The 27,696-nt window shown below is 40.3% G+C and overlaps 1 protein-coding gene and 1 long non-coding RNA gene across 3 annotated transcripts in view; one reads left to right on the top strand and one right to left on the bottom strand.

Moving 5' to 3' along the window:
- On the bottom strand, nucleotides 1-27,372 carry LOC141787711 (uncharacterized). The gene is made up of 3 exons (XR_012598090.1): nucleotides 27,283-27,372; nucleotides 26,194-26,338; nucleotides 1-76 (listed from the first exon to the last, which is right to left on the bottom strand). It is a non-coding gene; the product is annotated as an uncharacterized LOC141787711 (long non-coding RNA).
- chst8 (carbohydrate (N-acetylgalactosamine 4-0) sulfotransferase 8) overlaps nucleotides 73-27,696 on the top strand; it is a 262,265-nt gene continuing 234,641 nt past the window's right edge. For both annotated transcript variants that reach the window (XM_074666344.1, XM_074666345.1), the window contains exon 1: nucleotides 73-542. The gene's annotated coding sequence lies outside the window, so the exon portion shown is untranslated. The remainder of the gene's footprint in view (nucleotides 543-27,696) is intronic.

A 27,696-nucleotide genomic window follows, 5' to 3' on the forward strand; every position in this document is an offset into this window, starting at 1 on the left:
CTCCGCTCCCGTAGCTTCCCAGACGCTGCGCGGGAGGACATCCACACAGTCCCATCTTTATCGGGATCTGCATCGCCTCGAAGACAAAGAAGACACTGCAAATGAGGATGTGCATCAATAGCAGGAGGGGAAGCCAGTCTTAAAAGTCATTAATTCTGCAGCCGTGCCCGCCCGGAGGCAGACACGGCACCGGTCCTTGGAGACTCTTCGGGGATGCGCAAAGATGTGAGTAAAGACCGCGAGGCAGCATTGTGATTGGTCATACTCTCTCTGAAAGCATCAGGCACACGACGAGGCATGTTTGCTCCAGCCAAGGCAGCTACGAGGTGGCATCAAACTTGAAGGGAGTCGCGTTGGCAGAGTACACAGTGGATGCGTTCACAGCGTCAACCATCAACTCGCATCATTTCCCCAAAGAGGCGGATGCGCTCTCCGTGGTGCTGAAACACAAACACTCCGAGGATCAACTAGTAAGGAAGAGGAGGACACTCTCACTCCGCCACCTGCTCCTGAGCTGCATGCTATTTTAGAGCTACAGTAAGGTAAGCCCACGACCAGACACTATCACAGTGTAGATTTAATTGTAGATAAGCTGCTTCGCTCGTGTCTTTCAGGTGGTCTATTACAGCCTGTAAAGCGAACAGTTTCACTGTCAGTTCGGTATAGTTTCCCCTTGTCTTGAGTGCCTCCATGTGCCTCAGTTTAAAGTTTCATTTCACCGATTTTTTTTCGACACAATATTCCACCAGCACTCTCACTTGAGTTAGTTTTGGCAACTTGACTACAGACTACATTCAGGCAAAGATTCTGCTCTACAGTTTTCATAAATAATGTGTTGATTTCAGGTGTTGTGCTTGTCAGTAGATGGTAAATTACTTTACAAAATTTATCCAGTTGTCCATACAGCTGTTCCTCTTCATATGGGCTTTTCCTTCCAGCTTCAAACCTTTGAGCAAGAAACAACTTAAGTATTTCTTATTTCCTCTGTCGATGTTAACGTTGTTTTAAGCTTGGAGTGCAGCTTTAGTTGCTTTTTGCATGAAGCTGTGAGTTGACAAAAGATAAGACAAAGTCATAACTAAGAACAGGACTCTTTTTTTCCCCTAACTTTAATCCTAACTCTAATTGCAGTTTGTTCTGTGTGCTGTTAATTGGACACATGTGAAGGTATAACAAAGGGAGGATCAGTTTTGCATAAGAGAGGCAATGAGGGATGTAATTATACATACTTCTGGTACATTCAATAGTATGAACAGTAATGACTCTTTGTGTTGGAGCAGTGACCGAGGCAGCCAGCAGTTTGTTTGCTGCCTGCTGGTACCTGATAACTATATGCAGCAGACAAACATATGGTACAGCTTTGTGTTATCTTCAGGCTCCGCCTGTGGTTTCCAAGCTTCCAAAATCAATTTATGTTCAGTGTCTTTGAACAAAACTTTGTAATTGATGATGAGAGTCTGTGATCCATGCCTGACTGTGTAATTGTTTTTATTTTTCTTCCTGACTGGCAAACCAGCAGCTGGAGTTCAGTCAGGAAATAGAAGAGATCAGGACCCAGTTTGTGTGTTTGTGTGTTGCTGTCCGGGTGTCACATTGGATTGGTGTGTTCACTAGACTACAAAAATAGCCGCTGCACGCTAACTGGCCTGGGGCATTTATTTTGGGATAAGCTACTTTTTTTAGTGCAGATGATTTGCAGCATCATCTAGAAATGTAGCAGTAAGCTTTACATTGATCTTTCATCTCTTGATAAATACAGTGAAGTGCAGCAAACGGATTCAAAAGGTTTTGAGTCAAAAAACAAGCCTGATTCACTTCTGCACCTCTACCTTTTCTTCCATATTTGGGATGTTTGCTGGTGGTCAGTAAAAAAGATTATTTCTAAAGTTCCAGATCTAGGGGATCTTAAGTGGCGTTGTAATTGCAAATACTAAGACTTAGTTGCTTTAATTAATCACCCTGTTGAGCTGAGAGGAAGCGTGGGTGTCATCAAAGCGGAGCAGAGCCCCTTTGAGGTGGGAAACTCAGGGCTCAATGACTTAGGCTCCGATCAATTTCAAAAGGGGCGACTGAGTTTCAAAGTCTTGTGTTAAAATGCTCATGGTGTTTTGTATTTCAGTCATTTAGCCATATTCTGTTGGCTTCAGAGAGACTTTCAGAGAGCTGGCTGCAGACTTGTGACTCAGATCTGTCCACTTTTAAACACTTTAAGGGTTATGACACTCAAAAGTCTGACAGCCTACACTTAGTAATTTGCAAATTTTTGAGGTTCCACTTCTGATGAGTAGGTAATAGTAGCTTTCTTTAATGTGGAAATTTAACACCTCCTGTGGACATGTGAGAAATCCTCTAGGAGTCCAAGTTGTGCCTGCATGTACTAGAGGTGATGCTATCTTTCTCTTATCTTGCCACACCCTGTGATCTGCCAGAAGCCAGGTGTATTTTCACATGAAAATCTTGTTCATGTAGTCGACCTGTGCACCAGATTTTGATATTCCCTCCTCCTGTGCCGACGAACCCTCTGCAGGATCATAAACAGAGTTGTAATTGCTGCTAAGGTTGCACGGCGGCTTTAATCAATTACTGCACCATCCTCCATCCTGTGAGTCGGGGAGCGCAGGTGTCATCAAAGCAGAATGAGGCTCTTTTGAGGTGAGGAAACGCAGGACTCAATGACTTCAGTCAGCTGGGTCACTGGACACACTGCCGAGCTTTGACGCGTACAAATTGTGCTTGAAGATGCTGCGTTGATCCTGGGAGGCTCAGCGGCTGGCAGGGGACCAGCCGAGCGGGGACATTGCACTCCAGATGGCCCGGAGAGGCCAGAGGAAGAGAGCCGTCCAAGCCCAGCTGGGAGTCAGGGGAGCTGGACGGGCACGAGCTTGTGTGTGTGCGTGCATGTGTGTGTCTCTTTGTGTGTGTGTGTAGGTGATTCAGCACAAGGAACAGAGAGAAAAAGAGGTTTGCCTGTGTGTGTATAAGTATGTGTGTGTGTGTTACTGGGGGAGAAAAGGGTGGGTGATAGAGAGAAAGAAATGAGAGCGAATGAAACAGGCGCCTGTGTGTGTTTGTGAGTTTGTGTGAAGTGTGTATGCGCATGTACTGAAGTAGTGGTAGGAAAAGTGTGGGAGGAAGAAGAAATAAAAGAAAAGATGAAGGAGCTTGTATGTCCCTGTGCTTGTGTGTGTGCGTGTGTGTGTGTGTTTCTGAATGTGTGTGTGTGGGAAAGGAGTGACAGGGAGGCAGAAAGGGTTGGAGACTCAGAAAATGAAAGAGAGAGTAACGGGTGTTTGTGTGTATGTGTGTGTTTGCGTGGGTGGGAGAGAGAAAATGAAACTGGGAGAAGCAGGCATTTGTGTGTGTGTGTGTGTGTGTGTGTGTGTGTTCGGTGTGTGTTTGTGTGTGTGTGACTGCAGAGGAAGCATTGCTAGGAGAAAAAATTGAGGGGACTGAAGTGTGTGTTCCTCAGAAAGTGAGTGGATGAGGGAGTAAAAACAAAAGGAGTAATACGTTGGGATGCTAGATTAAGTGTGTTATATGTGCTCGTAATACACACAGTTTGTACATTGTGCAGCACGATAAATTACATAAAAGGTAACCTCATAGAAAACTTTTTGATTGAGTCTCAAAGCTCTGACCTCTGACCCCCACATCTACTGTATTTCCCTGCTCCTTGAGGAGTCACATGACGTCACATGCAGCAGTAGCGGTGTGTGTGTGTGTGTGTGCTTCATGGTGTATGGCTTAAGGCCCGTGACATCCTGCTGTGAGCTCAGAATCAGATATTCTGTCTCGCTCTGATTGAGGAGATGTGCTGCATGTGGGACACTCTCCTTTCTTTTCTGCTACGTGTTTCATCTCAGAGGCGTTGCACTTCTTGTGAAGTGAAGCCACCTGAGAACGAGCATAATGTGTGCACACATGCACACACACGCGCACTTATGCACACATATACATGCACACACACACATTCAAAGAGCAGCTTCACAGAGATGACTTCACCTCACTGTTTTCCATTTGGAAGGCCACCAGAGAGCATGTGGAGGAGAAAGCGTGCTCTTTCCTTTCTGCCACATCTACTCTGTGATGGAATGGAGCATGATCTGCACTTTGATCACAATGAATAATTCCTATGCCTGGCTATAAATATGGTCTCTCCCCAGCACCCAATCTCTCTCCCCTTCTCTCCTTCTCTCTTCTCAGAGCAGGAATCTGTGCTCGGCTCAGAGTAGCGCTCTCCTGAGTGTGTCACTGCGGGTGCACTGCAGCTCTGCTTTTTCTTCTTCACACTGTGAAGGAACCAGAAGCTCTACCTCAGTGACAGCCTCTTCTGGAGGAGACGGCGACGTGTCTCCCCAGAAAGTATTTATAGATTCAGACTGCCTCAGTGATAGCACTATACTGAGCAAAAAGTTGTATATAAGAAACCACAAAGGAGCATATGGGGTGAGGCTGTCTTGTTTCTCTATTTATCCCTTTCATAACAAACCCACTGGCAAAAAGTATTTTGGTCTACCTCTGAACGCCACCTGACTTACTCTGCTTTTCTGTTACACCTATACAACAAAAACAACAACGATAACAGCCGAGTCTGCTTCCTTTAAACTTTAGCTGCTCTGTTTCACCGTGCAGCAAAACTCGTGTCAGCCCACACAGCATCTTAAAAACGTCATGTCAAAGCTAATAAAGCTTGTGTAGCTGTACAGCAAACTGTAATTAAAGCTTTACGTAGAAACAAAATAATGAACAGGAATGTTTACAGAAGCTTCACTTATTTTATTTAAGTTCAGAGATCAAAAAGGAAACAACAAGGTGGCAACAATTTAATTTCAAAAGAATAGCTCACAGTACCAAGACTTAAAACTAAACTATAGAATCTTTGTGCAAAGTGAAAAACAAAGTAGGAACTAAACTTTTTGTGCCCAAATGCCGGACATTTATGCTTTTTCATATTTTAACATGGATATAAAGTAACAATGCTGGATGTTGTCATTATATAATCATATGTTGTAGAAACAAGATCTCCTCTACGTCTTCCTGAGACTTACTGAAACATTGAGGCCATTGCAAAAGAGTCTCCTCACTGCTTCATGACATGTTTGTAGGGTGGGTCTTAAACACAGAGGCCTACCCATAACTCTGCCTCTGACAGTCCTCCAGAAGCCTGGCCAATCAGAGGGAAGGGGGTTTGTGGAGCAGGGCCTTAAAGGGACAGCAAAGAAATCGAACCACAAGTTTTTCATAACCCCGAGTATGAGAGAAATTGGGCTTTTTTTGTGGTTTTTTTTTTTTTTTGTAAATCATGTAAAGCTATTATGAGGGTACCAGAGGGACAGTATAAAGCCTTAATGACACACAATACGCCCTCTGTGGGTCAAGTATTGGTTTCATTTTAATATTTTTTAAACCAAGTTAGTGGTAGAGTCACTCATCTTTAAAACAGAAGGTCCGGGGATTTGGTACCAGGCCCCAAGTGTCTTTGGGCAAGGCACTTTACCCTTAAACTGCCTCTGTCTCTACATGTGTCATGTAATGTTTACAAGTACTTCAAGAAGTCAGAGGACTTGAGCATGTGCTTCATAAACAGTCCATTTACTTATTTCTCAATGTAGAAAATCACATAATCACAATGACCAAGGGCTCTTACATTTTGGGGGGTATGACAGAATTGAATAACCTACTGGATATAATATTCAGTTTGTAAACTTGGCATTGATTTGATTCAAACATTGATTGAATAAATAGTGCTAAAGGAATTTGCTTGGTTGCGACTTTTGAATATACATTTTTGAATCTTGTGTACCCCCTGGAGTGTCTTCTGGGAACCACTGTGCTAGAGTATTATTACAATTAATAATGGTTGAGTGAGCTTTTGCTTTTGATCAACAGTTTCACAAATAGTTTGGAGAGGTTAGCTGTTGAAATAACAACAAAGTGTTGTTTTTGGTGGCTGGAGCTCAGTGGTAGAGATGATCGTCTTAAGATAAGGAGGTTAACATGGCTGCCCACATGTCTAAGCTGATGTTGCTGAATGATTAGTTAAAACTGATGGACACTTAACAACTAATCCTCTGGGGGCAGTGAGTACATATGTGATGACTTGTAATGTAAAATACTTTGACATTTCAGAAAAGACAAGGATTACTGACCCAAACCAATCAGCGCTTATTTTCTTACTGTTGTGGTTAATTAAGTCAATCATTTGGCTCCGCCCACTCAACTTATACTGCAACTTTGTTAGAAAAAGACTGTTGCCTGGCAACATATTTGCATAATCTTGCAAACTTGCTACTTAGTCTGTGTGTGTGTGTGTGTGTGTTTGTATTTTCTGTATATGTATCAGGCTACAATAAACTAAGTAACAAAATGCATTTAATACTTCTGTTGTAAGAATATATTTATATATATAGACACACACACACACAGGCATTTGTAGGCTTTCACCCACACACAAACTGATAATCCAAAATATGAAATCATATGTTTGATGAAAATCTTGTGTCCATGTTTTCATACTGTGTGTGTATTTACGGAAGGAAGACCGTGTGTGGGATTTTCTCAAAATAGACTGCATTTGCCATTTTCATTGTGATAAAGGAACATGTCTTCCTTTCCTACAATACATCTCATTGATGTCTCATTGATGTGCTTTTTTAGACCACAATGAGCCTCAATGACACAGAGGAATAAGATAGATCCGGATTTAACTTCAAACATCATCCAAACAGGATGAATTTATTGTTGTTCTGAGTATTTTTAGTGTACATGTGCATACACAGAGAGGAAAATGTCATCCATCTCCTTCCTAAAAGCTATATCGGTCTTTCTTTAGCACAAATAAGCAGTTCAGAGTTTTATATTTTGGATTTATATTTTGGATTTGAGGCTTTTCAGAATAGCCTCATTTAAAACCAAAAATGAAAATCGTGATTTATTAAAGCACCAACAGACCGGATAGCCAGTTTTACTTGGATCCACTTTCTGTTCACACATCATTTCTGAATCACATTTTCCTCTACAAGCTCTTGAGTGGCAATCAAAAAGCCTCTGATGTGTCAGGAACAAACCACGGCACAACACTTTGGAGAACATGGAGGTAGTGGCAAAGAACGGCTTCAGGCTGTGCTTTAAGAACAATCAACAGAGGCTGTATCCATGTCTCTGTGTATCAGTGCACCCCACAGGGACACTGTGCTGTGTTTTCTTTTCTTAGCATCGATTCTCATGCCTGAGAGTTTGGCCAGCGCTAATAAGGAAAATTCCACGTTCCTGAGCAGAGCACATTCACGTTGTCACAGAGCCGGACACACGAAGTGAGGCGCTATCAACCTATCACCTCTAATGAGAACAAAAGGTCAGGCCTTAATTATTCATCCGGGATGTCAAACAATGCCGGCCGGCTGTTATTTAGGGTGGGGGAGACCCATTGAATTATTCAGGGGCAGGATTCTCTTTCCTTAGAAAAAGCGGTGCGGTGGTTCAGATGTTTGTGAGTCTTATCTCCGCTCCGTAGCCCTCTGTCATTCCTGAGCTGACCTTGGCTGTCACTGCTGCAGCAGCATGGGTGGCACAAAAGGTGGCGGGTACTCGTGTTCCTCCCGTATCTGCAGGCCTCCTCCACACAGACAGAGTGAGTAGGAAGCACTACAGGGAGCTGGCTGCTCCTCACCCAAGTTCCCTCAGTGTCTGTTTACAGTACAGCGTGTGCCACGCTGTGCCAGCCTGCTGCCAATGTATGAAAAACTGCAGATTATTCCTCTACAATGACTTATTCTGCTTTTCACCCGCGGTATGTCTCTGTATTGGTACACTTGCCATGTCAATTGCTCTTAAGCGGCTTTCTTAAGATGTAAGGGGTGTTTATTGCAGCTGAAGAGGCAAAAGCAGATATTAATGCTATTAAAGTGCATTAAAGTGAAGAATGCTGTAATGTGAGTCACTTCCAGGGAAGGATTAGAGAGAGGCGGCATGGGGAGGATTCAGAGCAAGCAGAGAAAATGTTCGTCTTGTTATGTGAGAGGCAGCAAGGGAGGAAAAGGAAGGGACAGCAAGACACAGAGAGAGCACCTTAATGCTGACACTGCTAAACAACAACAGAGGTACACACACACAGGCAGATACAGCACACTTCTTATCAAGCATGAGATGGCAAGCAGCCCAGAGGAAATCAAATCAGACGCATGTTTGTCATTTTAAATGTAATCGACAGAATGATCCCATCTTCTTATGGCCAATACCTCTCTGCTGTCTGTGGTGTAACACTCGATAACAGCTGCAGGGATCATTCTGACCGTGACTGCTCTGCAATTATAGATAAAATACAGTGATCTATAGTCATAGACACAGGTAGCTGCATCACGAGATCCGCCTGCTGAATGCAGAGAGGTTTATTACCACTATCATGTAACACCCACACATGCTGAATGGACCTGAGGATAGGCCACCCCTGGATAATTAGGTCCCAATATCCCCTAAAGTGATGAAGGTATTACCCAGTCATTAATAACCAGATCACTTTACCTGGAAGCACTTCAATGACAACTAAAGATTTAGTAATTAGTTATTGATGAGTAATTACTAGATTTGTGTCACTCATTGGCCAATTTATAGATCATCAGTAACATCATATGAGGAAAGAGATCAGTTTGACAGTTTAGTGATATTTATGAACTGACCATAACAAAATGTATAATGCTGAGACACTGTCTCTGTGACAGTCACAGGCAGACTATAATGTGTCTTCTCAGTCATATCATTAAGATCTTATGGAAAAATGTAATGGCCCACCTGTACCTGCTTACTTTTGTAAGCTAGCAAGGTAACTGCACAAGACTCGAACAAGAATACGGTTAGCATCTCTGGTGCTGTTGGTAAGCAGCATGCATGATTTCGTTCTTAAAGTTATTGGGGGTGAGTATTAGCAAGATCCACACGATACAATACGGATCACGCTACAATAATATAGAATATAACTTTACTGTCATTGTAACAAGTATATAGAAATGTAAGTCTCAGCAGCAATCAAGAAAACAAAAGTAAGAAAGTGTACAGAAAGTGCAAAAAGGGCCATAAGAAAATAGGTGATGACAGCTTGTCCATCATTCTCCAGTTCAGCCAGCCTCCACCTCCACAGGGTCCAGAACTGAGCTTCTTCAGCAGTCTGTTCAGTCTCTGTCTCCTGTTTCTGCTCACAGCAGGTGAAGCTCTTCCAACATGGTGTTGGTGTCTGATGTTAGCTCTGTTAGCCATGTCTGTGAATAGCATGATGCTACTCTGCCCTCTGGTATTCCCTCTGTTGCTGGGTTAGCACAGCTAGCTCGTCCATCTTATTGGAGATAGATCTTACGTTCCCAATAATGATGGATGGAAGGACAGGTCCATGTCGTCACTTCTTAGCTCACAGCTGAGAACCAGCTTGTTGTCCTCACCTCCTTCTCCTCACCTTGTGGGAAGACATCAAGCCTTACACTAGTTAGCATTGACATGCTACAAGCTGCTAACAGCTGAGTTCACATGTAAACAATGCAGCCATGGTTACATGTAGGATCTCCAGACAAACAGAGGAGCAAAAATAGTAAAAGTATTGCTGAAGTCACAAAAAGTTTAGTATTCATGACCAACAAATGAGCCATACAAAGCAATGATCCACTACAAATACAAAGATTAGGAAAAAGAGATGAAAAAAAATACAAGAAATGGACAAAAAGAAAGAGCTGCTGCAGAAGGCAGCCATAGCCAACAGGGTGGCGCCTAGCAGCTTCATATCACAATATTGTGATACAGTGTGATATTCTACACGGTTCTGTTTTATTGTGCTTAAAATAAGGAAGGTCAGATGCAGTTTATGCATACACTGAACTTAAAAACACAAGGTGGATCAAGTTTGTCACTTAAACTACTGTAATAATAAACTAATAATGCATAAAAAAACATTGGGTGAAATGTTACTCATCAAAAATCTAATATTGCACAAAACATGACTATGATTATTAATTCATTAGTCAAATACTCTGTAAAAATTAAACTTAAAATTATTTTAAACCGACCTAAGAATAAAGAGAAAACATTAATGTTAATGGCATCAAAAGCGACATCATTATGTTTAGGAATAAATTATTTTGAATATATTTTGAGATGATATTTTTTATACAGTTTATAGGCAACATACAGAGGGGTAGCTCTAAGGCATCTAATGCAGTGGAGGTGCAGAAGACGTAATGTACTTCCAACTCACCTAAAATGTGTTGTTGTTTTTTTTGTTATTATTATTATTTTGACAAATGTGTCTGAATTAAGAGTTGAAATATCAATATTTTATCACAGGTCAAAGTATTGGAATATGGTAATCACACAGTAATCTAATGATTGTGATTATTCAGCACTGGACATGTGCATACACTAACAGACATTAAATCTCTAAAGTAACACCACTTCCCCTATAGAGCTGAACCAACAGAGCCAAAGCACAACAAAAATAATCAAGATCGTATCCATTATTTCAGTTAAGGCTCGACATCAAACAGACAATGGTTCCTCTGTCTCTGATTCTTGCTTTTGTAAAGTTTTTTCCTTTTTTCATCAGTGGTCACTTCAAGTTAGAGTACATGTCTGCAAACAGCTATAAATCATAGACTTTGAGTGTGTATGGATATGGATGTGTGTCAAGGCTGCAGCACACAAGTTAAAAATTCTAGTTTGACTTTTGGATGACACTTTGACTTCAGCCGAGTCGGGGATGCAGACTGATGAATTGGAGAATGAAAACAGAATGTTATTTGAGGACACTGACACAGGGGATTGTGTGTGTGATGGTGGTATTTCTCTGAGAGTTGCTGCCCTTATTGCCGTCGTACTATGTGCAGAGCAGTGACAACGCTCATTTGTCTTGGAGCATAGAAAAATTGTTTGAGGAGCAGCAGGTTCCATCGGGGTGTCTCTGTGTAAATATAGAGGATATGGATTGGCCCAGGGAAGCTGAGGGGTGAGGGGCAGTCTTTTCTCTCAGGCTGACAAGGTGACTGGTTCAGAGGCTCGTGCCTTGCCAGGTGCTCTTTAAGTCTGAAGACAGCATGGGGCCGAGGAAACACAGAACCAAGGACACAGGCATGCTCTAAGGCAGCCTCTCGCTCAGCTGCAGGGCTCTGAAAGCATTAACTTCTCTGGACCCCAACGTGACCGGGTGTCAGGGTGTTGATCAATTGGACCAGAGCATTGCTGCCCCACTTAATTACACTAATTTATTTTGCCTGAGCTCGTCAGTGAGGACTTGGCAACACATTCAGTTCTTTCAGGATGCAGCACCAAGGTCTTAATTTGTACAGTAGGAGGGCTTTAATGAGTTGATTGTTACTCCAGAGAGAAATCTGGCAAAAACACCAATTAGATCAAAACTGCCAGTTTACAGTTAAATTTACAAAGCACCTGTGATCTCACTAACCTTCAAGTTTTTGATGAAAGGGTTTTAGATTTTCCTATGAAAAATATGCAGCTAGTTTTAAATAAACAGATATCTGCTAGTGTTTGAGTAAAGAGGGCAATTTAAATGTCAATTTGAAAGTGATCAAATGTGTCAAACTCCCACAGCTTTCTCCCAAAGGAATTCACAATGCCCTCAGAAAATGCTACTTCGAAGAATCCACTTCACATCTCCAGATTTTTTCTTTTGCTGATGCAGTCATGTTGTTATGGAAAAATTGTATTATCTGCTCCAGAGAAACATAATGTGGCAAAGTAGAGCACAAGAAATGTGAACAAACAAAGAGTCTGCTCAGTATCCGTTAAGTGTTTAGGTTGGAGTTTGATAAACTAAAGCACTGGGACTCTAATCTACTTTGTAGTCACCTGAGAAGGCCGTTACCAAGTTTTGGCCCTTGATCCCTTGCAGGACCGATATCTAACCCCGTAAAGATTTGGTGCATGTCAGTATCCCTCCTCACCTGTCCAACGTTCCTGTCCCTCTCTTATGCTGTCCTATGAAAATAAAGTCAAAAGCCGCAGAATAATCTGAAGCATCTGAGCTCTGACCTTAGACAAGGACATACTACAGCAGCAGAGATGGTGTGTGACATATGTTTCGATAATTTACGGGAAAAGAATCATCAAAAACTTTAACCTCCTTCATAGGGCAGATGTGAAGCAGCTTAATAAGTTGTGTAGGAGTGTGTTGGTTTTCACATTGTTAAATACAAGTATTGTTATTGCCTGTTTGTAAAAGTATGACAAGTCTGTAACATGAAGTTTTACACATCACAAAAAGTTTTAGGGGGAGGGTCTAAACTGTCTCCTGCCATGTATAAGCACATCACATGAAACGATTTTGTCTTAAATTAAGTCTAATGCAGCAGAAACATGGCTGAAGCACCAAAGCGCAATTATAAACCCTTGTTTCTTGTTTTTCTCTCGGTGCTTCTCTTGCACCCACCAGCTGCGAGTGTGACAGTAGCTCAATGAAGCAAAAGTGAGAAAATAAAGCAATTCCTTCATCTGCCATGTTCCAGCTAACCCAGAGTACGACAGAATGGCAGTGAAACAATCAACACAAAGAAGTTTTGTATCGTTCACTCCAAGAGCGGGTGACAGCTTCTTTAAAGCCCATGTAAGAGCTTGTTGAGGGTGTATCCAAACTTCAAGCTCTGAACAGAACTTGTCCAAAAATTAAAGGACACTTTGTGAAGCAAGCTGACTCAGACAGCTGAAGACCCGAACAACAATACAAAGTCTGTCAGCGATGGTGCCAGGGTAGTGTGTTAAGATAGCTTGAGGGAACTGTGGAGGCTGTATCAATTTCAGCAGGTGCTACATTTTTTAATCCAGCAAACCATGACAGATAAAAGCCTCACAGAAAGGAAAGATGGCTATATCCCCAGTCAATAGCTTAAATGCACAAAACTTAATGTGTCACACACTTCAGAACAAAAAACCTGTCTACTGACTAAAATACTTCAACCGGGGGCAGAAACACTTGAAATGAAAATGACAAGGAAAACTCTTTGATCATGGACGTTATCCTACAGAGAAAACAGAGCCATATGACTTCTGCTTGAAGTTGTCTGTCAGGTCCAACTTGCTAACATTAGCCCAAGCAGTCGACAGAAGTCACTCATCTTACACCAATATAGATTTCTTTTTGGTCAGAGAGTCTTCTCCTTTAACCTCTTTAAACCATATTGTTCTCATTATATGCAATCACCAAGTCTGAATCATGTTAACACTCACATATATGGAGTTATAGTACCAACATTACGCACTCTGTTTTTTTTTTTTTTTGTTTTTTTTTTGTGGTGGTGAATAATCCATATGTAATTGGCTTTAAAATGTCAAAACACAGTTGTCTTCATGTAACAAGCATAAAAACTAGGGCTAGGCAAGTACTGATACCAGTCATAAGTATCGGGCTGATACTGGTCTTATTACTAGGTATTGGTACTCTGCAGATACTCACAGCCGATACTCAAGGCAAAAAAAAAAAAAAAAAAATCTTACGTCCTGAACATAGACTGTATAAAACATGGACATAGTCTCCTGACATCACCCATCTGTTTCTGAAACGGAAAATGTAGCACATCAGCTATTGCGGCCATATTGGAAGTGGCAAGGGCTTTCCATACAGCCATAGGGCACCTGTCGGTCACGTGACCGGAGCTGCGCCTCTGATTGGGCGAGCTTGCAATCTTAATATCCTCTAAGCTGCCGATTTAGAAAAAAAATTAACCCCCGTGCAGTGGGTGCTGATAGTAAAATTAGCGACTCAGGCAAGGGACATTTTTTGAAACCAGGCTGTCAAAAGGTTAAGTTGTGCTTTGAAAACTTTGAAAGCTTTTTTTTTTGGCCTGGTGTGTTTGTGACTTCTGGTACTTTCTGAGCCAGCCTCAATAGGACACTTGAGCAATAGAAGATTTTAGCACCTCCGTGTTGTCTCATAGTCTTAGACCGTAGGTTGCCGCTTGGTCCTGAAAGTCCTCCTTGCCAGTAGTTGGCAGTTTGACACACTGTGACACTAAAAGGTGTCAGGTCCTGTTCAGACAATATGAATTAACCAGGGAGAGTTAACAGTTAAAATGTTTCATTTTGCACTTCAGTTAATCAAAAAAATACTGAAACTCTGACAGCTGCAAGTTTTATTTTGCACATTTTTTAATTTATTTAAAAAAAAAAAATCAAAACTTAGACAAAGTTGTTGTTGTTCATAACGTGCTGGCAGAGTAACGGTGCAGTCTTTGATCAAAATGATCCGTCATTGTTAACTGAAATTTTATGAATCATAAGTAAAGGTGGTATCGGTACTCGGTATTGGTGAGTACTCAAGAGGGTGTTCTCGTTCTGGTATGGATCTGAAAAAAAAGTGGAATTCAACTTTCCAAATAAAAACAGCTGGTTAAGAAATTGCTCTAATCATTTTGTTTATTCAGAACTGTTAAATGTCCCAATTACTAATGTCAGTAAGGCTGAAAGTCTAAATTTCTTATGCTACCGGAACATAACAGCATAACATTTCTCTACAATATCAAACTACTGATAAGGTTACTACAAATATGTGCCTGTTTGTTTTAATTTTTGTTGAAGATAATTTTTCAATTCTATCATTTCTGTAGTATAAACACGCAGTAAGAGTGCAGAGGGCAGGGCTTACACCTCTCATTTTATTCTGAGACTCAGCTACCTACTCACTGCAATGTGTGCAAATGTGAACTCCATGTTCACAAGTGACACAGTATGACTGTGGATACCTGCTGCAATGTGGGTTTTTTTGGAAGATCAAAGTGGCGGGCTGTAGTAAGGTGACCAGCTGGAAGCCTCGCTGGGGCTTTCAATACAGACTTCAAACTTCTCCTCTGGTAAATATACACTCAGCCCCTATGAAAAAACTCCTTTAATCTTAAAACACCTTACACACTCCCTGTGTGTGTGTGTGCAGATGATGGGAAATAGACGGGGTTGTGATTTCCCAGGGGAAGAAATCAGGTGAGTGCATTCATCAGTCATACGAGGCTTCCTGCAGGGTCAAAGAGGGCAGAGATTGTGGGTAATTAAACGTGTTAAATGAAACACTAATTGAAAGAGCGCCCTGATGCCTCTGGTTCTTATTTAATCGTAAGCAGATAACAAAAAATGGGATTCATTTTCTCTCATGAGGGGGGCTGTAATTATGGTGGTGCACGCATTGATCAATTAACAATACACATTAAATAACAATCAAGATAAATGTGTTTGTATTGACGCAATTAAAGGGGATGTCAGGATTGAAAGATTAGATGTTTTAAGGTAAATTACATCCTAACTAAAGTAATCAAATGCAAACGTGATTCATTATACCTAATGGTTGAGACCAAATAATGAGTTGCAATTAACTGAATCAGTTCAAAGGTCAAAAATCTGAAATATTCAAACTGATTTTGTCTCAACCTCATTGCTGCACTTGAGTCTTACTCCCCTTTTTTGATGCTGGTCAGTCTTTGTTTTTACTCCTGGTTTAGTCCAAGCACTGAGCTGTTGATGTGCAAGGTGTATCAGGTTGACATAGAAATATTTTTAATAGCTTTCCAAGTTTCTTTTTCTGAAATTGCCCGACTGTTGAACTTTAACATTTTTCAATCAGCCAAAAACTTCAGCACAAGACTTTAAACTCTATAATCAGCAGCCTCACACTGTGCATTTCTATCAAGGTAAAATCTGGTAATCAGCAAGTGAGTATTCTTAATTTCTTCATCACCTACCAGTTGACTGTAAAGGGTGTAATCATAAGTTGTCAACACTGTCGCAGAGTGAGGAGCAGTACCAACCATCATGGAAGTAGCAATTGATATTAAGAAACTGTTGCAGTTTGGTTACTTTTCAGTGCCAAAACCAGGAGGTAAGGAGAAGGAAGTGTTAAGAACATGAAGTAACTCATGTCAGTTTAACGGACAAGACAAACACTACAAAAACTGAAAACCGAGTGAGTTTTTTTTTTTTTTTTTTTTTGTCTTTGTCATTGTCAAGTGTCTAGTACAAATGTCTTATTAGACAAACATTTAACCAAAATGGACAAAAAAGGTTTAATATCCAGATATTAGGAGAAAACAATTCCTGGATGGCTGACACTGATTTTGTCTGAATTAAAAAACAAAACAAAACAAAACAAAACAAAACAAAACAAAACAAAACAAAACAAAACAAAACAAAACAAAACAAAAAAAACTTTAAAAGTGAACCATTTTTATCCTCACTGGCAGATTGTTTAAGTCATTTCAAGTAATCCAGGCTTTATTTTTTACTTTGATATGTTGACATAAAATATTATCTATACTTGCCAGTTGAATATAGCTTAGCTTAAGTCTTTAAAAACTTTCTTTTTACTTGATATAAGACAAAAACACTTGCTTAGTTCTGACTTTTTGCAGTGTAGCACAAACTGGGGACCATTAATAAACCACAAACTTAATTATAATTCTTAACATCACCAAATGGTAATTTTTTAATCTCTGTCACCTCTGCCACCATGGCCAATTTTAACCAAGCAATTAACAATTAGCAGCCGGCAGTTAGTGAGGTTAATTCAGGGTTAAGTCTGTTTACACATTCACATTTTTACTTTGCACTCAGGCTGACTACTGTGGTTACTCCTGCTGGAACATTTTACATTTGGAACAAGGAATTAGTTTGTCCAAAAAATGCCCACTGATGTATTAATGATTCTGACCATGGATCTGTCATCACTGAAAGAAGGGAGGAGAAAGAAAGACCAGCAGCTGATAACATGCTGGTTAAGAATATGTCTTCATATTTATTTATGGTACCTCCAAACTGCTCTGTACGATACAGTCCAGGCTGTTGCCGAGATAAACACATCAACAACACAACGTTGTTGCACTCTCACTTTGTTTGACAATCTGCTAACCACAGATAAACAGCCATGCTTCTGACTGTTCATATGCAAGTAACACCCCCTGCATGTGAACACGCTCATTGAACCTCTGGGTTGACTTATCAAGTTAATAACCAGCCTCTTGTTCATGTTTGCATGATCACATTTGTCAGGGTAGATAAAGCCAGATAAGTAAAAGTGACTCTGGATTTATACTGAATGCTCTTACTAACATAGACCTCTGGTCTCATTGGTAGAAGTTCTGTAATTGTTTCTTTGACACATTCATCCACAGCATCAAAATCCTATTTCCTTTTCCAAATTTATCAGACCTCCACCCAAGCTTTATTCTCATCAGAGGTACTATGAACACCACACTGTGTCCTCTAATCCTGCAACCAGTATGATGAGCCTCTGTAGACAGGCGCTTATGACAGCTGAGCTCGACCAACCACCCTGTTTAGTGAATTCTTTGTTGTGCAGAAGTGCTGAATATAAATCAGAGCATAAAGAACGTGTGGGAGGACACTGAGCAATCAATCAGATTTATCAGATATATTTTAGGCAGGAGTTATACTAACACACACTGAGAGACAACACAGAAAGAAAACAAAGAAGAACAAAGAATGACAAGAAGAGAACAAGACGCATAAGTTTTGTTTTGTTGCTTTGTAAGGGTTAGTATGTCTGTGTATGCACTTATGATTAATTACGATTATGTGTTGTGTTTGTGAATGTGTGGTATGAAAAGGGCTGCAGCAAGAGTCTTAGACCAGCGACCCTCAAGTAATGCAAAGATGCGGTTTTCTCGAAAAGTGTCATTGCTGCTGTTGTTGATCAAAGTTGGCTTAAAAATGACCACAGCCTCAGGCACAGATGGCCTAGATGTCTAGGTCACGTCGGGTTGCCTGGGTTCCAGTCCAGCCTGTGGCCTCTCTCCCGCATGTCACTCCCAACTCTTGCCCTGTTTCCTACTCTAACCACTGTTCTCCTCTATCCAATTAATGGCATATAAAGCTCCAAAACAACTTCAAAACAAAACAAAACAAGTGACCACAGCCAAAGCCATGTAAGTTACTCCTGTGCATTTTAAACTCTCAATCTTGCCGTTGCGATCTGACAATGCTGCTAAAATCAAGTGAGTACGTTTGATCAGTGTCTGATGTTCAAATGTACATTGGCAGCTTTAGGTGGAGTTTTATTATAAGAAGCATATTTTGCTCTTGTTTCTGCATGAGAGCAGACTCAGAGTGCTCACAGCTTGAATAACTGAGGCCATCAGATTGTAAAAACTATATTAAAGTTTCTCCTGAGCTATGAGCTTTCCACCGTGTTGTTTCTCAAAGAACTTTGTCAGTGGAATTAATTGTACGTGTGGAGATGATAAACTCCTGCTGTTTATAGTGACCATGCAGTGGAATATTATTCCTTCAACATAAGTGGTTTGCATTTGGTTTTAATGAAGGATGGCTATTAATAAACGAGATTAAGGAATGCAGCATTAGAGTCTGACCGTAAGCCTGGTGTTATGTCTTCAAAATGACTGCATTAAGGAAACTGTTGTCTGTGGAGCTTATTACAAACAATAATCAATTTATTCAGCCATTAAGAATTCACATGAGCATTAAGTTTCTGTTATTAAGCTCTCAATCAGATGTGAGTCCATTATGCTTTAGCAATTTAAGCTTAGCATTTAAGAAGGTATTAAATCAGACCCACGTGTAGGGCAGGGAAATTCAGCGAAAGTCCAAAATGATTTTGAAACTACATCATTTACATATTTAAATCACACGCTGCCAGACATCATGTTTGGCCTCTAATCACTGTTGCAATTATGTTTTCAAGAAATTATTTCAGGAAATTACGTTTTTGGCTTTCTGTACGTATACTTTGGTTAAAGAATTCACGACGGCAACTTTCGCCACAAACACAAGACTGTTTCATACTACTAGTTCATTTAGGCCTCTATTAATGTCTCATCATCAATATAAGTGTGACAGGAACATGATGGGACAACAGAGGTAGAAGCAGAGGCGTTACAGAGATCAGGTGGGATCGTAATAAGTTGGTGAAGCATGGGGAAAAGAACAAAGCTGTGTGAAACAAGCCATCCCATTTTTTGGGACCCTTACGTAGAGGTGCCAGACTAAGCCGCTCATCATCTGTCAACATCATGCTATTAATTAACTGATGTGGCTATTGGCATCAGGCTTACATGCCCCACAAACAGAACCAGGCTTAACCGAGCCAACCTGTACCAAACCACACTGATCTAAACCAGACTGATTGGTGGAAACAGGGCTAATGTGACACTTCTTCTATGTTTATCTCGTTTTAATACACTGGTGTGACTTATTTCTGGATTTTATGATGCACCACTGTAGATCACACTAAAAACAATCATGTTCTAGTCTTTGTAGTTGCTTTAATGGCGGCTTTTGATAGTACAGTCGACCATCCCATTCTCTTGTCCTGCCTGAATAATTTTGCTGGCATCTGTGGAACTGAACTCAAGTTGTTTGAGTCTTACCTAACCACCGGGACTTTCTCTGCGATGATTGGTGACTTGTCCTCCTTTGTTGCGTCATTGTTTTGTGGAGTTCCCCAGGGCTCCATTTTGGGCCCTTTGCTATTTTCTCTTTACATGCTGCCACTGGGGTCAATTATAGCGAGGCATAATTTAACATTTCACTGCTACGCCGATGATCTCCAGTTGTATTTACATGTGTCCACAAAAAAAAGTGGTGCTCTTCAGTCTCTGACTAACTGCATCAATAACATCATGTCATGACGGGGGAAAATTTTCTCCATTTAAATGAGGACAAGACTGACTAGGTTTCGTTTGGCAATAATGTTCTTATTGTTAAAGCTAAAACCATTTGTAAAGAGCCTCAGGGTCATTTTTGACAGTGGTTTTACTTTTGCCACACAGATGGACATTGTGGTCAGAACAAGTTTTATATCAGCTGCGTGTTTTATCCAAAGTAAAGCCTTTTTTAGATTGTGATGACCTTGAAAGGACCAACCATGCTTTTATAAGCTCACATATTGATTACTGTAATACTCTTTAGGTCTGTGTTTTACAGTCTGGACCTAGCCACCTTCAGTTGGTGCAAAATGCGGTAGCCCATTTCTTGACAAACACCCCAAGGCACCAACACATCACCCCAGTCCTCTTTTCCCTCCACTGGCTTCCAGTTTCTGCTTGGATAGATTTTAAAATTCAACTTTTTGTTTTTAAAGCCCTTAATTTATTTGACTAAGCTTCTCTCTGTTCAAAACCCCAACAGGAAGTTAAGGTCTTCATATCAGCTGCTTCTAGATTTTTCTAGGACCAGGTTCAAACACTGGGGTGATAGAGCTTTTTCAGTCGCTGGACCCAAACTCTGGAACAAACCCCATCCCCAACACAATTACCGACTTTGGCCTTTTCAAAGTCCGACTTAAAACATGTTTTTTTTGACTGGCTTTTAATACACAGTAATGTGGTGACATGTCATTTTATTTTTTCTTGTTTTATCTGTTTTTATCTGATTCTATTTTCACGACATGTTCCAGTGGTACTTTCTTTTAATCTGCTTTTATTTCTTACCTTATTATCTATTAAAATCTGGAAAGCACTTTGGTCACCTCAAGTGTTGAAAAGTGAAAATATTTTTTTATTGATTGATTTAAATCTATTCCTCATTCTAGACGAACATTGTTTAATTTATCACATCTATTTGCAGTACTGGCTGGCCTGTATTACATTTCCACATAAATGCAGTTTCCGTGAGGCATTGTTTTTGTTATTGTTGCTAGAAAGAGACTGTAAGCATTGCCTCTTCCTCCATTCAGAAGCTTTGTACAGAACATGTTCACACCATAGGAGCTGCCCATCCGCTGCTGCTGCTGGCTTGTGAACAGTAACTGAGGGTTTCTGAGCATTACTCATTCTCTTTTCCTCGCCAAACTTCCCCTGCTGCTTCAGGAAATCACACCAGCATCTTTTTAATCCCAGACCTCCTTGTTTCATATGCCGTGTGATCCTGCTCATGCTTGAACCTCTGACTCCACAATAACAGGCTGCTGTACTGTAGCAGTGTCTGTGTCAGCAGAAGTTCCACTGTGATATTCAGAGTTCATGTTCAGTATTTTATCCTCATGTCAGCCAAGTTTAAAGATTTTTCTTTTTTTTGGAGAGCTCAGATAAAACACAGAACAAGAAAAGGAATATGTCTCATGCCTGTTGGGTGCTTTGAAAGAGGGACAGGGGAGAACATTCGGTCTGAAGGAAAGCAGATGATCAAAAAACAGAAAGTTAGTTGGCACATATTGAATAGTCTTAGTGTGAAACTGCAAATTCTTAGTCACCCTTCCGTGTTGCTGATCAGAACTGCCTCCTTTTTCATCACTTTCTACAAAGACAATCTTCAGTAACCCTGAGCTAACCCTGCAAAAGTCCCAACAGATGTTTCTCCACTGAGAAGGAAATAAAACTGATTGAGTTGAGGTCATGGTGACTTTTGAATAGATACTTTTCAATATGGCTGTCTGCTTTTTTAATATTTTGTGAAATGAGAATTTCCGACAGAAATATGTGCTCTCGGCTAAACCCAAAAATAAATTTACTTCCCCAAAACAAAGGAATGGCATCGATGAAAGGGAGGAGCGGAATAGAAACAAGAAAGGTTTATAGTTTGCTGTGAAAAGAACCCACAGGGGAGAGAAAACTTTTTTGATTTGGGAAAGCAGGTCTGATGTATTAAAAGTTAGTTACACAAGTGTAATTAGAGACGCAATGCTACAGCTCTGTTCAGGTTCAGTTACATAAACAGAGGAGCTCACTAATCCTTCCGCCTGATGAGCATTCAAATTATGCTCTGACTTCATAAATTAGCGAACACTGACAAAGCACGGTGTTCGCAGCAATGTTTCACAGAGAACCAAACGATCTCACAGAATGACACAGAGAGTCGGAAATGACTCCTCATAAACTTAGTCGACAGCACAGATGTTTTTATCATTGATGCGGTTCAATTTACGTGTCAGTGGTTGCAGACTTTAGCTTGATAAAACACTTTTGAAAACCACCCAACAACACATTAGGCTTTCATCTTTGGATTTCCTTGTTCCTGTAGAATAAAGCAAGAAAAACAGCATCAGTTTAACACTTTCTTCCACTTGCTATGCTGTTGTTTGGCCTCCAGAATAAGGACTTTGTAGTAACATGTTTGAGAGGGAGTCTGAGTCACACTGTGAAAAATTTCTTGTAAACATCCTGCTGCAGCCCTACAAAATTCCTTTGTGAAAAATGCCCTCTACCGTCCTTTAATTTAAAGGAAAGAAAATCAGAACATGCACAGGTTCCTCCAGAAACAGCATCTATAATCCACCATCCATAATTCATGATTTGACCCGCTGAGTTTGTATTTGTTGTTATGAAACAGTCTCACATCTGAGAAACACATGATACAGCTCAGAACGGGAAAGCACTTTACATCGGGATAGTGGGTTTGTACCACTTTATGTTTACAATGCAGTCTCGTAAAATGATTCATGGTTTCCTGTGAGGTCGCAGTTTGTAATCCCCCACTGCAATATCTTTTTCATTTCCTTGATAGGTAACACTCCCCTCTTCCTTATGAGAAAAATCCAGCTTTGATACTTATTCATCTTGTTAAGGACTCCTGTCATAGATGAATACTGTGACGACACAGCAGAGGCGCCTGTGCAGATGGATATGTGGAGGAAATTTGGACCTGTGTGCTACTTAGAGGATGAATTGCGGTGTTAGATGATCCCTAAATAGTTTAGTGTCTTTGCTTTATGATGGATCAGCCCATAGGTTAGAAAGTCTGGTACAGGCGTCCATGTTGAAAACAGTGACTTATGATATATTGTGGAAACTCCTTGACTTTTCATGTAACCCCAAGTTAAGGCAGAGTTTCTATTTTGAAAATAAAATGAAATATCTTCACCAGAGCTTTCAGTGTTAACACAGTCATCATGGTATAATTGAGGCCCTGAATTAAGGTTTCTTTTATTCTTCTAATAACATGCTTTCTCATTCCCTGCCTGCACACCATAATAAAACTACATCCCCCCCCTCCTGCTGCTGTGTGCTGGAAAATAATACCACCTTGCTGCAGAAGACTATTCTCATAAAAGAAAGAAAAAATCCAGGCAGCACAGTTGGCAAGTCAAAATAAATATGCACTTGCATCAAATGGGATTAGAATATCAATAATTGGATAAAATATATACCACAAAGGAAGTAGGCACACAGGAGTCGCTCATCCAACTGAAGTCAGTGGCAAACAGCTGACAGAGCACCATTTAGGTGATCACGCAAATTTGAGGATGAAAGTAAGTTGAAGAATTTACTAGAGCTTGCTAAATGGCTGGCAACCGACTGAAGGCAGGTCAACATTGTGGAAAATTAAGGTGTAAAAAAATATTTTTTTTTGGCACACTGAGATACCCTGTGCTGCCACAGTCAACAGGAGCTTCACCAGGACTGTTAGTTTAAGATCAAAAGTATCTCACACTGCAAAAACTAAAAGCCAAGCAATAGTTGATGTCTTATTGCTGGACATGCACCGATTGATCGGCTGGCCAATTTCCTCGATTTTGGGGATCGGTGATCAGGGATTGGTGACTGGCCAATCCTTACATATGAAAGTGATCTTGTATACGTCTGGTAAGGTCTGACAGCCAGCCACTGTTGCTTTTTGCTCTGAGACCTAAAACTCAGGACACTTTAATGTTTTTTTAAGTTAAATCATAGTTAAAAGATTATTTCACGGGTACTGTTCAATGATTTTCAATAAAATGAGATTGGAACATTGAGGGTATATGCCGTCAGTTTTAAAAAATGAAAAATAAAAATTGGTATTGGCCCAAATCAGTATCAGCAGGTCAGACTTTTTAAAATTGGAAAATTGTGATCAGTGCACCCCTACTTATTTCAAGTATGAATATCTTATTAGACTTGATATAAGCCAACAAGTACAGAAAGAAATATTATATTCTTTAAAATATTCTATTTTATTTTGAGATATTAAACAACAAAAGTGAAACCTGAATTTCTTTTTGAAAAAATAAATATCTACTAATAGGTAAGAAAAATTGTTTTTATTTCAAGAAACTTGACGAGTAAATCTTTATATTTTTGTACATCTAAATGTCAAACTCATAAAGAACATTTCATTGCCTTCATATGATTTCCAAAAGGAACACAGGCTCTAACTTGTGAATATGTTCTTTCAAACTGTAGGAGAATCAAATGGAATTTTAAATGTGCATTTAAAAGCATGCTAAATTGTGATCTACCGCTAAAATTCTGCAATTTCAAAAATAACTGTTTGGCAGCCTTACTCTTTACATATTCTCTAAGATAGAACAAATCTGGTTTTATAACTACATAGCTGCTAAACTTATGACACTTTTTAAGGCAGGCCAGCAGTGAATCAACCTCGAGAGCAGGTTGACCTGCTTGACACAGTTTCTAAATTCCTGCAGATCCATCTTGCCAGAATCAGCAGAAGTGACGAGCAGATGTCAGCAGACTTTTGTACTTGTCAGCGTTCGTTTGATTCTTAAGTTCACTTTACAAAAACAGCAGCAGTCGTCTAACGCCATTATCACAGCTGTTTCTCGTGTTCCTGTAGTTGTTCATCCATTGTTTCTCAGCAGTGGTGCACATAAGCAACGTCATACTGTGGCTTGATGTGGATTGGTCTGTGGTGAGTGTGTCAATCAGAACGGTCGTCCAATCACCAGCTGCTGATTTTTTTGAAGGTCCCGCCTCAGAAAACAAATCTGAAGAGCTGCTCCCCAGATAGAGGAGTGAAATATTTTCGTGGCGGATATATGAAACTGTCTATCTAGCGTGTCGGGTTAGCAGTAAGTAGCCTAATGACAAACTTCAATGAAATGGTGATTGAGGTATTTCACTGAGTGTTTTTAAGATCAGAATTCAGACGTTGCCAATGTGATGTGTCACAAAGTAAGGGCCAACACTGAAGCAGACTCTGAGACTAAATCATTTCTTCATCTGTTTTTAGTTTCTACATTCACAATGCACTATTAGAAGACATCAAATGTGTTTGTGACGAAAGATAATTTATCCCATTTATGCTTTTTTATTAAATGAACAGGAGAGATTTTTTTTCACTTGTTTTCCAAATCACAGAATTAGGCGAAAAGTAGTCCCCACTGCGCTCTGAAAGCCGGCTTGTTGGTTGTCAAACATTTTAAATGAACATATTTTCATTTATAAAAGTTCCAGATATGCTGCTTATTTTGATAAACTGCTGTTAATTCTGTCCCCCGCGTGTTGGTAACAATAAAACAGCACAGGGGAGCTCACATCCACAGGGTAGTCTATAAAAACATACCTGATATTCAAAAGGACTGTTCTCTCAGGAGCCTTCAGAAAGTGCTGGAACTGGAGTCCAACAGCTTTCACACTTTTCACACAAAGCATCGTTTTAATAACAGGTTTATGTTTTATCAAGAAACCCATATGTAAGTGAAAAACTTTCTAGTGTTGCGTTTTGATTTTTTATTTTCCAGATTATTTACAAAGAGATTGTTGTACATTAAGAGGATTATTGTAGCACAGAGCCTTTGTTAGATAAATCTATGACAATGTGCTGTTCTTGACCCTCAATGAAAATGTGAACAGAAAATGTTTTCAACCACCTGAATCATGTGCTGACAATGATGTGGATTTAATTGAATAACATCAAGCTGCTTTATTGAAAAGCCCTTTTCCATCACCACAATTAGAGAGCAGGTGAAAGGCTCAATTATAAACACTAATCCTGTGATTTACAGTAAATTATGGGACCTATTTTCAGAGGTTTAATCAGGCTGATTTATCCGCTGCTCTTTCTACTGAGCACAATGTCCATTAATCAAAGCCACAGTAATCCCAGCAGGCTTTGAGTTCTTAATGTCACCTGGGTTTCTCCTTCATAGCCTGGAAGGTAGCCGTAAGATAATAATTGTCTTTTATAAAAGAAGCTGGTTTTCTTCAAGTTAACAGGCACACCTTGAGGATTTAATCTGGCAGCTAAACTACTTTTTGGTTTCCAGGTCGACCTCAAGACATTTTCTGTAAGGAACCCTGAACAAGCAAACTCACTTATCCTCTGATTCAATCAATTTTTTAAAAAGTTCGAATAACCCTTTTCTCACTTTTTCTTACTTTCTCACCTTTTTTAATTAACTACTAAAGTCACTGACAGTTTCAGGTTTTGTTAGCCTTATACTTTTTTGCTGAGTCATGTTCAGACGGCTGAGATCTAAAGCGGTACGAATAGCATGTGATGAAAGAGAGTGAGAGTTGTTGTCTTTTTTACCTCAGCTCAGTGAGATGATCTGGATTGGAGCTGAAGCTTCTTGTCCACAGGTAGTCAGTGTGTTGGTACAGTCAGCCAGGTCAGACGTCAGCTGTGTTTATTGGTGTCCACGCCTCTGGCCACGCGCTCCCTTCAAACAGACTCCCTAAACAAGGCAGGATTAGGAGAAAGAAGCTGAGGATGGCTTTTTTAAAGCAAGTTTCACAAGTTCACTTGTTTAAGACTTGCTAGCTGGTGGCAACAAAGCTTGTACTCTTAATCCAGTGTTTAACAAAAAAGTAATAGCAGCCGTAGCAAATGATTAATCTTTGTAGTTTGTGGTCATAAGAATAAAACAGAGTTTTTTCAACCCTTTGTTATTGTTCTTACACTGCCATCATGAGGACGACTTATTTAGGAATATTTATTTTTCATCATTATTTTTATGCCATTACTCAGCTGGAACAGGACAGAGTAAGGAGCAGAAGACTGGGCAGAGGGTGTCCGGGCCAACATTTAATGAAGAGCTTCAAGCTGACTTTAAATATCTTGTGGACTGCAGTCTCTGTGATTGAACTGGCATGTAAAGCTGTGGGCCTCGTTGCTGCCATTTTTCCATTTTTGCTTAACTTTCTTGCCATTTTTAACACTGATTTTCATGAACTCAGAAATAAACACATATGGTGCTTTAAGACTCATAATTTCTGACTTGTGTAACTTACTTCTCCTCGAGTGCCACCATGAGACTGACCTTAAAGGTTTAAAATGTCTCATACACTTATCAGACATTTGAAACCTTCGTATTGATAGGAGAATATCGGATTGGGCTGTATCTGTTCTACCCACCTGTTCTGTCTCTACTTAACTATTTGCCTCCTGAGGAGCTGAACTGTAAAAATCAACTGCTTTGGATGTTTGGCCACACACAGCAGGTAGCTTTCTTTGTGCGCTCCAGTGTCACACATTGTCTGTTGCTGGTTGAGACGGAGCGACGCTGTCGCACGCACGGACCCACCGACACACCAAACATGTCCCTCTCCTCCAGTGCTTAATTAACACGGAAAACACCGCCAGCATCCACCCTGCCCTTCGTTTCAGCTCTGCTCTTACCAAAACATGCGGTGAACAGCTTCTGTCCACTACCGGGGGGAGGTGCGTAACATGCGAGCGCCAGCATGTCCCGCTGTCGGTTCGACACGAGCAAACAAAGCGCATATCATTTCCGTATCATAAATACGGGGGCAAAAAAAAAAAAAAAATGTCACGTGGTCTGGAAAATGTAATCTTTTCTTTTATTTTAGTTTCCCCTAAAAGTCAAGCAGTAAGAAACAGTTTCAATATGAAAAAAAAGATATTTTGTAAAAAATAAAAATATATATTTTCAACACCAAGTGGGAGGGGTTCACAGGTTAAAAGAGGACCACACTGAGCTCCATGTTTCCAACAGGGCAGTGTAGTGAGTGCAGTGGGGCAGAAACAGTGGACTATTTTCTTGAGAGCAAATACAAAAACCAAAGTCAGGAA

This window comes from Halichoeres trimaculatus, unplaced genomic scaffold (assembly GCF_033239565.1).
Source record: "Halichoeres trimaculatus isolate MK-OKI-2021-1 unplaced genomic scaffold, fHalTri1.1 fHalTri1_scaffold_3, whole genome shotgun sequence".
Taxonomy (NCBI): domain Eukaryota; kingdom Metazoa; phylum Chordata; class Actinopteri; order Labriformes; family Labridae; genus Halichoeres; species Halichoeres trimaculatus.